This window comes from Sminthopsis crassicaudata, chromosome 4 (genome assembly GCF_048593235.1).
Source record: "Sminthopsis crassicaudata isolate SCR6 chromosome 4, ASM4859323v1, whole genome shotgun sequence".
In the NCBI taxonomy this organism is placed as follows: Eukaryota; Metazoa; Chordata; class Mammalia; order Dasyuromorphia; family Dasyuridae; genus Sminthopsis; species Sminthopsis crassicaudata.
Window position 1 is genome coordinate 195,985,768 of NC_133620.1, and position 13,550 is coordinate 195,999,317.

The 13,550-nt window shown below is 35.1% G+C and overlaps 1 pseudogene; it reads right to left on the reverse strand.

The window, feature by feature from the left end:
• Positions 1 to 6,947: 6,947 nt before the first annotated feature.
• Positions 6,948 to 13,193, reverse strand: LOC141540688 (general transcription factor IIH subunit 1 pseudogene; annotated as a pseudogene).
• Positions 13,194 to 13,550: the final 357 nt, after the last annotated feature.

Sequence of the window (13,550 nt, forward strand, 5' to 3'; positions counted from 1 at the left end):
ACTGGGAATTTTTTTTCAAGTGTCTATTTAAGAATGGTCCAAGTATACAATAAAACTGAGAATGAAACTTCAAAAAAAAAAAAATTCAGGGTTCCAAAGATATATGTTTTTCCTCAAACAATAATGTCTCACTAATCACAGTAGGTGTGAATAAATTGTTAATACCATCAAATTATTGCAATACCAATTTGTTAATACCATCAAATTAATGCAATACCAATTAATACCATCAAATTATTGCAATAAATTATCTTACAAATTAAAATTACCAGGCCTTCTAAAAACCATACAAAAGTAGTGGGTTCTTTAGAAAAGATTTTTTGACATAAACATTTGCTCCTAAAAGTATTTTCCTTTCTTAAAAACAGCTTAAAATTTATCCTTATATTAAAAAAATAATCGCTAAATTTTCATGAAGTAAATCAATTGGAAATTTATAAACTGACAGATCATTTATTCAAGTTGAAAGCAAAAATAATTTTTTAAAATTGAAATTTATAAAAATTAAGTAGTTATAAATTGTGTCTAAGTAATATAAATCCCGAAAGTACCATAAAATCAAAATAAATTTTTAACCATCACAAATTCCTAAAAAACACTATTCTAATTACAAGGTGTTTGCAATAGGGAGTAGATTCAGTTTTTCTAAGCCAAAAAAAGAAAACTAATTAAATTAATTGTCACAATAACAAAGTTGACCACGCCTTTAAAAATTTATTGAGTATTCTTTTCTTCCCTTTTGTATTCTCTTAGAGTATAAATTCAACTTGGAATGAAATATAACACTAGGAACTTTTTTAAAATAATTACATTCTAAAATCTCAAATAGATAGAGAATAGGTGATAGGCCAATTAAACAGACCCCTAGAAAAACACAGGCCAATTGCTATAAACCTCTAAATCAAGACACACAAACACACAGACACACAGACACACACTCCTCAGTAGGAATTCCTTAATACAGAAAACTCTTGCACAGGGTTGATACAAATTTATCACTAGATTGTTCTAAGAATTCTTATAGGTTTACAAAGGAGATTTTACAAGATCTTTTCTTTGTACAATTAATAATTTTCTTTTTAAAAATACCTATGTAAATACTTTTTAAGTTTTAACCTTATGGCATTATAACTCAGTTAACAATTTCATAATTTTCATTGCTAGTCAAATAGTTTTAGATGAAATTTCCTCACAAGTATAGGTGAAACTTGGAAGTTTATGTTCTTAATTACAATATTCCAGACTATCACAGTACCTAGTCAGCAAGGCTGATAACACAACATTTCTGTTTTCTAACTCATTTTTTTTCTTTTAACAATACAATTATCTAACATTATTCCTTAGGAACTCTGGATAAGAGGGTCTTAGAAGATATAATATACTTCATTTTGATTCCTCCTAAACTTCTATAACAGAAACTGCTTTATAAAAAGCTTGACTGCCATCAGAAACAGTTCTCTAAATTCCAAATTACAAGTCATACTCACCTTTTTTGTCCTGCTATTCTTCCCTTTAAAATCTGAAGAGGATTAACACTTAATTTACAGAGCTGTATTTCTCTCATACCATTACTTATAAAAACAGCTTTTACAATGTTAATATACATATTAAACAAATTACTGAAATCATAAAATAATTGAATTTAAAGGCTGAACAAAGTGTCTTAAAAGACAAAAAAAAGGGGGGCAGCTAGGTGGCGCAATGGATAGAGCACCCGCTTTGAATTCAGGAGGATCCGAGTTCAAATTTGGTCTCAGACACTTAAAACTTCCTAGCTGTGTGACCCTGGGCAAGTCACTTAACTCAGAAAAAAAAAAAAAGACAAAAAACCTCCAAAACAAAACCTTGTTTTTGCAATTTTAAATGCATTGCCTTGATGCATTGCCTTGATATTAGCTATATAGTGAAGCATGAGGAGAAATAGACAGTTTTCTAGATTAAATTTAAACACTATTAATAAAATTTAGCTTTGGGCTTCAATTAAATCTGAATTCATCCAACTTTGGAGTAACAAAAAAAAAAATCCCCTTTGCCAACTGGCTTCTTAACTTTTCCCCAACAGCCCTTTCTGTCTTATTTTATTGGTTGATAAATTTATTGGTTCATAAATTTATTGGTTGATAAATTCAAAGTGGGGGGGGGACTTTGGTGTTTTATTTTACTGAGAAGGAAGAGATCCCTTCTCTGATTCCACTTCCAAAATTGTAAACTCCAAAGTCTCATCCTGCTTTTGTAGCCCCATACCTAGCATATCCTAAAGATAGACAAAATACAGACCAAAAGATGGCATAAATCAGAGTTGAAGGAAAAATGACTTGCTTGGATAATTTTCTTTTTTTTTTTTTTCTCCTTCTGATTTCTATTTTTTTAATTGAAGTTTTTTATTTTCAAAACATATGCAAGGATAATTTTTGTAACATTGACCCTTGAAAAGCCTTATGTTCCAGTTTCTACTCCCTTTCCCCTTACCCCCGTCTCCTAGATGGCAAGTAATTGGATGATTTTCTACCCTGGTTTTTTCTTCCTGTCTCTCTCTTGCTTCTGTCTTATGATGAATAAAACTCCAGCAAAAATGACTTGGGGTTCCAAGTCTTTGGTAGCTAGGTGGGCCATACGAGCAATGACAGGAGAAGACTTTTGTTGAATTTAAGTGGGTCTTTGTTGCAATGAGTCCTTACCAAATTCCTGGCATTGATAAAATTATCAATACCCCCACAGTTACTGTATCCAAATAATAGACATCCACATCCTCTCTTCCTTCCGACTCGGTTTTCTCCTATAAAATAACCTCCTGTTATCCCTTATTCTTCCTAACTCCTTTTAGGAGCTTTGTCTGCTTACTAAATGTCAAAATGGCTAACTCCCATTAGAAACTTAGCCTTCTTACTAAGCATCATCATGGCAAGTTCATTAGAAACTTGCCTTCCTTATGGCATTTTCCCCCTTGTTATGAGTTCCTGCATAGAAGAAACTCAGCCCATGTCTTTCCCCTTACAAATCATCTTTCCTCTTATTAATCATTAAACCCCCTTTTGGAATTTAATCTATTGGCAACAGTGTAATAAAATTTTTGTTACTTGATTTGGGGATGGTCTAAAGCCTTCAAATTATTTTGAGATACCTTGTGACATCAGCCTAAAACCTCAATATATTTGGGGGATTTAATCCCACACCCCATCATTTGGTGGTCTCTCTGTGAGAGTTCAGGAACCTCAATATGTTTGGGGGTTTAACACTTCTGCAACCTTGCACCCCATCCAGAGCAGATTTTTTTTCCATGAACACATTCAATTCTACTTGTAGCCTAATTCCTTCAATATACCTCTGCCTGAAAATCCTAAGAGTCTTCTCTCAAAGCCTCCTTGGACAGAATTTTAATTTGCTTGCCAAGATTTTCAGTTCATATAACAGTTGATACTCTCACAGCTTGCCTGTTTTATCAAGCCCTCTTAGGACTCTCAATGAAACTTTCACCAGCAAGAAATTTGGGGATACATCTGTCTATTAACTCTTTAAAATTAATAAGAGGCTGGAATGTCTAAACTTCCAATCCCAAAGTGAATCCTAAAATTTCTCAGGCAGCTCCCCACATCTCTGCCAGATCACTCCTAAACAATCCCAAATCTCAATTTAAAAACAGGACTTCTTTTCAAAATCCTCTTCAGCAGAGGCTTTCACTTGTACACACTCTGTGTGCTTAAGCCTATTGACGAGGACCCCATGCTGGCGAGAATAAATTAGAGCTGCAGCATTAAGATAGATAAAAGTATATAAACTTACCCAAATAAAATTTAATTACTGTTAAGGGAGAGCCTAATCATAGCCAGAATCTTAATAAAGGCCTTTTTTTATGGAGAACTCTCCACATGGACCCGAATTAGTAGAGTTTTTTGTTAAAAACCTAGAGTACAGAGGTATTACCTCTTTTAGAACAGAAAAGGACAGAAAAGGAAAATGACAAATAGTGGAGGGGATGTGGAAAAAGGAAACATTAATGTATTGATGGTGGAGTTGTGAACTGCTTCAACCATTCTGTAGAGCAATTGGAACTATGTCCAAAGGGCTGTAAAACTGTACATATCTTTTGACTTAGTAGTACTGATTGGATAAATAAGAACCCAGTAAAAAGACACCAGAATAGTCAGATAGGTGGGCTTTAGGGAGGACATCAGTAGGAGAGGTCCTCAATTACTGTATACAACTGGGAAACAGAAAGGGCATCAACAGGATTATCTTGTTTGTAAGTGGGTTCCCTTGTGATCCTTAAGTAGGCCTTAATTTCAATGGGCCCTTGTTGAATTCCTTACATTGGCAAATTATCATAACCCCACAGTTACTGAATCCAATCAAAAGGCCTTGTTATAGATTCCAACCCCTGAGGTTATTTTTCTGCTATAAAAGAATCTATTTGCTAATTCCTTTTAGGAATTTAATCCACTTACTAAGCATCTTAATCTTGGGTTCCTTAGGAACCTGGCCTGCCTTAAGTATTATTACTTAATGGTAAATTTTTCCAAGCATCTTATCCTGTTTCTTTCCGCTTATTAATCACTAAACTACCTTTTGGAACTTAGCCTGCTGCCAACAAATTCTAGCCCAAAATCCCAATATATTTTGAGGTTCAACCCCACTCCAACATCTGGTGATCCATACAGGGAGAGACTCAACATCCTAATATATTTTTGGGTTCAATCCCTGTTCTCCGTCAATACCACTTCTAATTCTATATCCCCAAAGACATAAAAACCAAAAAAGAAAGGGACATAAATGTACAAAAATATTTATTAGCAGTTCTATTCTGGTGGCAAAGAATTGGAAGTCTAAGGGCTACCCATCAACTGGGGAATGGCTAAACAAATTGTGCTATGTATGTAATTGTGATGAAATACTATTGTACTATAAGAAATGATGAGGAAAATGCTCTCAGAAGAACCTGGAAAGACTTACATGAGTAGATGCAAAATGAAATGTACAGTGAACAAAGAAATAGTAATATTGTAAGATCAGAAATAAAATGGTCCAAGACAACTCTAAAGGACTTAATGATGAAAAATGTTATCCGTCCTCAGAAAAAGAACTGATGGTATCTGAATACATATTGAAGCATATTTTTTTTTCTTGAGGTTTTTTTGGTTTGTGTTTTCTTATACAACATGACTGTTATGGAATTATTTTGCATGACAGTGCATCTGTGGCCTATGTCAAATTGCTTGCCCTCTCAATGGGGATGGGGGTAGGGAGAGAAGAAGAGAGAAAACTTGAACCTCAAGGTTTTAAAAACAAATATTAAAAGTTGTTTTTGCATGTAACTAGGGAAAAAGTAAAATATTAAGTAAAGAAAAGAAAAGAATCCAGAATACAAAACTCTGATCTCTTTGTGATTAGCTATAATTGTGGTATTTTTAAAAATTCAAGAAATTTAATTTCTGGCTAATTTAACCATTTTATTAATAATGTTAGCATTTAAAAAATAGTATGTGTAAAAAGGGTTTACTTTTTTGTATAATTTTTAATATGATACATATTCCAGATACAATATCATATCTATTTTTGTTGCATTTACAAGCTTTCTATTCTATGTAATAAATAGTAATCAATTCTTCAAAAATAGTTTAGCAGACAAATAGAGACTAATGAAAAATGGACTTTAGAATACTTGACTTCTCTGAAAGAGATGAAAAATAAGTAAATGATTCTTAGAGTTCTCTTCATTTATAAGATTTTTAAATTCTTGAAAAAGTAGTTTCCTCAAAGCACAAGCCATCTTAAAAAAAAAAAAAATCTCAGCAGTGCATATGTGCAAACAAAAACATGCAGTTCCATTGTCTCTTGAAAAAATTTTGCATAAAAATTCAAGACTTTCTGTAAAACTGTTCCCCCTGTGTCATCTCAGGACCCCAAACCACAAATAAGCTCTCAGTGCAATTCTACTGCTTCTCATTTCCGTAGGAAACACAGAGCAGAAGATGCCTCTGACCACAACTATCTCCTGATAGTTAGTGACAGCTTCTCTCTGCTTTATTTAAAAACACTCCTTTTTCAACCTGTTTCAGTAAAGTACAAACAGAATCCAGTAGAACATGAAGATCCATTGGAGGGAGGGAGTGGAAAAACCACAAATAACACTTCATTTCTACTCTGTGCTATATACTTTTCTTTTTAATTTTATTTTTTATTATAGCTTTTTATATACAGAACATATGCATGGATAACTTTTCAACACTGACCCTTGCAAAAACTTCTGTTCCAACTTTTCCCCTCTTTCCCTCTACCCTCTTCCCTAGATGGTAGGTAGTCCCATACATATTAAATAGGTTAAATACAATATATGTATACATATTTATACAGTTCTCTTGTTGCCTGTGCCATATACTAAAAAAAAAACAAAAAAATTTCAGATTTCATCAATTTACCCTTTATTTCTTGAAAACAAGTCAATGCAAATCAAAAACATTTCCTGAGTATTTGCAGTAAACAGTGTCTTAAAATATGTGTACATACATATGTGTACACACATACATACACATTTTATATATATATATGTAAAATCTGTGTATATGTATCTATTTATATATATATATATGTAAAATATGTGTATATGTATATATATATTTTATATATATATATATACACACATACATACACATACACACACACACATACATACAAACAACTTATTTTGATTCTGCCTTAATTTACCTCCCAGTTTTCAAGTTTAACTACAGCGCTTTCATTCTGGAATGTACAAGTTCAATAGGGTAAGCTCCCAAGTCCAGGGGCTGCAGATGTCCCTGTAGCATCGTCTGAATCTTGTTTGAATTTCTCAAGGTGTTTTCCCACAGCCGCTTCTGAGAACATCCTAGGAACCAAACCCTCCAATGCCATGGGCTCCTTCACAGCTTCTTCAACAGAAGAGAGTGCCATGTCTGGCGTTCATTGAAGACTTTCTACAGCATCTTTTCTACATGACAAATTTGTGCTTAAATACTGTCTCTGAATTTTTCCTTGGAATGGGTAGAGTTCAGTAGCTTGGAATTATTACAAATTACTCTTCATCCTCATTACTTTTTCTTCTAGGAATGGTATGTTAACTAGAAAACTGGACCAGAAATTCTCCCCCACCTTTTCACTCACCCACAGCCACTTACAAGTGTTTGAGTTCTGACTGAATGTCCTTTGATACTATCTGATTTGTGGCTTGCTGTGGACCTCCCTGCATAAGTGGAGCTGTGAAAGTTCTATTTGCACCATCCTCTGAAAGAACCTGAGTTAGTTTGGGTGGTACGTTTCTATCTCTTGCTTAATACTCTGAAAAGAAATGATAATATCCTGACTTGCTACATATAGGAGGGACTGGGTTGGAGCTGGGTTACATTAATAGTTATATGGTTTCTTCAGGCTTAGTGCCATTGTTTTAATCCTATAATTTTCCCCAAAATCTGTATTCAATGGATTCCCATAACTTCACCCTTTTGACTGGAGGTTGAAAGAAGTCTGAATCCCAATAGTTCCCACTTTTTGCTGCTGTGTTCACATTTTGATCATTTTGGGCTACATGTTTCCTGAGACTTGCTATCACTGCCAGCACTATTGTGGCTAAATCTTTTGATGATCATGGCATTGTATTCTCCTTTCTGGATTTTGAAGAATTATAAGTAGATGGCACAGGAAAAACCCCAAAGCTCTCATCTAATGATTTATCTTCCAGTGCTGTCAAATCTAGTACAGGGGTTTTTCACAACTAGTGATACCATTGTTTTTAAAAGCCTTTTAAACATTTTAAGACATTCTTTTTTCTTTTTTAAAATAGTTTTTTATTTTTCCAAAAACACGTAAGATAGTTTTCAACATTCACCTTTGCAAAACCTTGTGTTCCAAATTTTTCTCCTTCTCTTCCCTCCTTCCCCCTCCCCTAGATAAGAAGCAATCCAAAATAGGTTAAACATGTGCTATTTTTATTTTTGTGTATGTATGTGTTTTTGACTATTATATGAAGTTTTCTCTTTATTTTTTTAGCATCTAATATGTGCCCAACATGCCCAACACCGTGCTAAGCACTGTCATCTTTTTCAAATTTTAGAATAATTTTTTATTTTTCAAAATACATGCAAAGATAGTTTCAACATTCACTCTTGCAAAACTTTTAATTCCATATTTTTCTTCCTCCTTCTGTCCTCCACAGCAAGTAATCCAATATAGGTTAAACAAGTGCAATTCTTCTAAATATATTTCCATAATTATCATTCTGTACAAGAAAAATCATATCAAAAGGGAAAAACAACACAAGAAAGATAAAAAAAAAAAAACCAAGGAAACAAACAACAACAACAAAAAGGTGACAATACTATGATTTGATCTATATTCACTCTCCATAGCTCTCTCTCTGGATGCAAATAGCTCTTTCTATCACAAGTCTATTATAATTGCCTTGAATCATCTCATTGTTGAAAAGAACCAAGTCCATCACAGTTGATCATCACATAATCTTGATTCTGCTTACTTCACTTAGCATTAGTTCATGTAAGTCTTTCCAGGCTTTTCTGAAATTAGCATTTTAGAACATTCTACCTTGTGCTAAATCAATCACAATGAAAATAATAGGATTGAAAAAGTTGCATCCAGAACTCTTTTTTTTGTCATATTTATATGGAGTGTTTTCTGAATATTTTGTTTTTAATATTGGGTAAGCCTTATATATGGACTCAATATCAGAAGTTAATGGACTCAATGATATCAGAAGTTAAGTTTTATTTTAGGCCATAACAGTCATTTGTTTGGGGGTGGATACTAGCCAGAAATGCTACAGAAATGCCCACATCCTGCTTGTGATTTGATGCTGCAGTGCTATCCACAGTATTCATGCTTAAATGATTGGCCCAGAATTTCTCAGTACAGATTATCTGACTCAAACCAGATCTCTATAAAGTTGAATCAAAATAGGTCTTGCAGCATTTTGTTTTTCTCTTCCAGTTTTTTTAATTGGCTTTCCTCTTGAATTTGGGTAGCAATTACTGAAGAAGGTCTTTCATAGCATCTCACTCTTTTACAGATATGCTTTCATTGGAAAAATGGAAGTAGGTTGTGTCTCTTGCATAAAGAATCAGCTAAAGTTAGATTTTACTTTTTCCTTCTAGAATGATTTTTCAGCATTTAATGTCCATACACATATGGCTGATTATAAACCTTTCTTTTCTTTTAGATGCCCAATTATCCTTTCTACCATGAAGAACAAAGCCCCATCCTGCTTTTTCTGATACCTTCTTTACAATCAGTAAAGCTTCTAATAAAGTTGCATGCTACCTGGAAGATGTCAGCAGAAGTCCTTGCCTAGCCCAGTGGGAGTGTTGAGAATTTCTTCCCACTATTCTCTCCACTCAGAGACAGCATTTTAACAAAAAAATGGTTATTTGGTCATCTCTCTTTTTGATCAAAAATAAATGATGGGGGCAGGCTCACACTTTTATAGCCACTTCAAACAGGAGGTGTTCCCCAAAGATGTAATCAACCCTGATTGGCTAACAATTAATGAGAGAATGAATATTATAATCATTGAGAGGCTAGTCCTAAACTTTGATTTAGTTATTTATTTCTTAAGTTAACCCCAGACTTGGGCAATCTATTTTAAAAATTTGTCCCACTCAAGCTTGAACATAATGCTTTAGCTACTCTACCTGTGTGGGATCTGAACAAGAAAGTTATAATATCATTATAAACAATGTCTTTCAAGAGACTAAACTTTTAAAAATCAATAGTTTAGAAAAGGGGGATAACTCTGGATCTCCCCAAATCATTGATTATTAATAATCATTACTCTAACTTAGTAAGTCTCAGAGGTTAGTCAAGTTAGTCAAGTAAGGGGCAACAGGAGGGCAGTCCTGGAGCCATCATGACACATATTAAAAATATTGAAAAATTAAAGGGAATGAATCCACTCATGCACAAATGTTTGTAAAAGTTCTTTTTGCGATGGCTAAGGATTAGAAAATGAGTAGATGCCCATCAATTGGGGAATGATTCATGTGGAAATATGTAAAAAATGAATGTACATGTAAAACAAAAAAAAATTATAATTAAAACAGACAAAATATTGAAAGAAAGAGAAGATGTCACCTAGCATATTTAATCCAGTGGCCAATTCCATCTCCATTTTCATCTGTACCGAGCCCATTATAGCCATAGACAAAGTCATTGTCATGTCATCAAGTACTGAATGAGTGTTCCTTATTCACAGGCTCTGATTAATCCCTTTCTGTGATGTTGTAGACAAACTACAGTATTCCAAGGACTGTACATATGAAGAATTCTTCCCTGATACTCAAGAATTTATACTTACTTGATGTATGCAACAGTAAAGACCAGACTCCCCATGCCGTATCTCAGGATCTTATCACATTTTGGTGATATCTCAGAGTAGAGACAATAACTTCAGTTACTACATGGAACAGGATGACATCCTCATTATCAAACTTCAAAAGGGATAGAAACTCAAACTACAAGATTATGCTAAGAAGGGCTTTGTCGAGAAATATATACTATGACTGGGAAGGCTTTTGAATATGATCTTGATAATGCCCTGGGATATTTAGTCTACCCAAATCAGAAGAATAGCTAAAAACTGAGTGTTCTCAGAAGGCTAAGGATGTAGTCTAGGCTCCCAATGACCCTAGTGGTATATTAGAAAGGTTTTATTAAAACAGGGAGCTCTTTGTACCCTGAAACCATCATTTTCTCTGCTTTATCAGGTAAGAAGATGCTCAGTAATCCAGCTAAGCTATAAGATCCAGAGAAATGCCCTAACCATAAACTAGTCACATTAAATTTTATTGAAAATAGGGAATAGATGAAGTTTTCCCTTATTGCTAGGAAGAGGATTAAATTTTTTGTTCAAATTCCTGACTAGTAGATGCAACTTTAAACCCCACTGCCAGCTTAGAGTATTGCTAAACTAGTGATGGGAAATGGGCAGGGATAAAGATTCATTCCCAGGTTCATTGGAATTTTAGACATTAGCCAAGAGACAATCTACACTGGGTATAGAGGACAAAATCCAAATAGAAGATCTAAGCCTGAGTCATTCAGTTAGAACTAGGCAAATTCCCCTGTCTCTCCCCCCTTTTTTTTGTATTTCTCAATTTTTTTTTTTGCCCTGCTATATTAATTTTGAAAGTGTATATTCTCATTAATTTTGTGAATAAACCATTGAGGGAAAAAAGAAAAAAGAAAGAAAGAAATGGAGTTGGTATTTCAGAGACAATTCTTTTCATTGCTACCTTCCAGGATTCTGTATTTACTGCCTGATTTGTGAAGCTGAATAGCAGAGCAGGTAGAATTTGGGACCTGGAAGATTTGGACTCAAATCTTGCCTTTGACACTTACTGACACTGTAATCCTGAGTGATCACTTAAGCTTTCTGGGATTCATATTCCTCATCTGTAAAACAAGAATACTACAACTCAAATACTAGTGTCTACAGAAAACCTCTCCTGATCTCCCTAGCCCTAACTGATAGGGCCTTGTCTCTATAAACTACGCTGTATTTATTCTCATATGTGTACATATTATCTTCCTCCTTAGAATGCATGATCCTGTAAATATTTTATTACATTTATTATGTTAATATTATTGTTATAATTTAAAATGTTATAGTTTTCTCTTTGTAATAAATGTTTGTTTCCTCCCTTCTTTGTTTTTTCCCTTTTTTATTCTCCCTTCCTGCTTTCATTTCTTCCTCCCTCCCTCCCTCCTTTCCTTCCTTCCTTCCTTCCTTTCTTCCTCCCTCCCTCCTTCCTTACTTCCTTCCCTCCCTCCCTCCTTACTTCCTTCCCTCCCTCCCTCCTTCCTTCCTTCCCTCCCTCCTTCCTTCCCTCCCTCCCTCCTTTCCTTCCTTCCTTCCTTCCTTTCTTCCTCCCTCCCTCCTTCCTTACTTCCTTCCCTCCCTCCCTCCTTACTTCCTTCCCTCCCTCCCTCCTTCCTTCCTTCCCTCCCTCCTTCCTTCCCTCCCTCCCTCCTTTCCTTCCTTCCTTCCTTCCTTCCTTCCTTCCTTCCTTCCTTCCTTCCTTCCTTCCTTCCTTTCTTCCTCCCTCCTTCCTTCCTTCCTTCCTCCCTCCCTCCTTCCTTCCTTCCCTCTCTTCCTCCTTCTTTCCTTCCTTCTTTCCTTCCTTCCTTTCTTCCTCCTTCCCTCCTTCCTTCCTTCCTTCCCTCCATCCCTCCTTCCTTCCTTCCCTCTCTCCCTCCTTCTTTCCTTCCTCCCTCCCTCCTTCCTTCCTTCCCTCTCTCCCTCCTTCTTTCCTTCCTTCCTTCCTTCCTTCCTTCCTTCCTTCCTTCCTTCCTTCCTTCCTTCCTTCCTTCCTTCCTTCCTTCCTTCCTTCCTTCCTTCTCTCCTTTTTATCCTCAGGGCTCCACCACAGTGTCTGCCACATCAAAATTTTCCACATAAAAACCCAGAGTAGAAAGAGTCTAGATGAATCTGGGCCCAACTGAAGACAGCAAACATTTGCTGAAGTTGAGAAAATTTCCTGACTATACTGAAGAAAAAAAAAATGTCAGACAGAAAACTCTCTGTTCCTTCTACCTACTATTTTTAGCAATGGGGTTTAATTCCCTTTTCTCAACAGGATACATTTTCATTACTATATGTAAGGTGACCATCTTCTCTACATAGGTATTTTGCATTTAATTTTCTAAGTACACAGCATTTCTTTCCAGTATAATCTTGGCTTCTTGAAGGCAAAACTGTTCTCATTTTTGTCTTTGTATTTTCCTCATTTAGCTCAGTTCCTGGCTATAGGGGGTGCTTAATAAATGCTTGTTTGAATTAAACTGAATTGAATTGGAAGTGTAGGAGAGGAAAGTGGAGAGCAGATTAAAGGAAAAGAGATATTTCTACACTTTCCATCGCATCTAAAATATGATACCATGCCCTGCCGTGCTTTAAGACTCCAAGAGGCAGTTTTGTGCCTCTGCCAGATTAATGTGCCTGAAATTCTAGTCATGGGCAAGACATTTGGACATTTTGACCAAAGATATTCCTATGTCATTCTCTGACTCATGAATGAGACAGTAACCTGAGGAGGTAGGAGGGATGGGTTATTTGTTTTTTAGGTTTCCTATATTTTTAACTGCTTATCCATACTGCCAGCAGCTAACATCTGTTCACAGACTTTGACACTGCTGTACACTTCTGGATGAGCCATAACTCACACCTTTGCTCATTTCCCAGTACACCTAGGTGGAGCTCCTTGCTTAATAATGAACACACAAATAAAAGTTATGGTTCCAGCTTTAATATCCGTGATAAAAGCAAACTGCACATTCTTTACTCTGCTGGTTGATAATATTCCCAGAGAAAAATCACCAAAATTGCCCTCTTACTGTATTGAGTCTCAAGGAAAACATGGAATTTTTTTGGCTTTAAAGTTTACTTCTCCTTTGGCTTGGATTTTTTTTAAATTCCCTACTCCATAAACATATAGCTCAGCCATGTCAATTGTGATAAGTCCTGTAGCAAAAATCTCCTCTTCTCCAATAAGTTTGTATCACATATGTGCTTT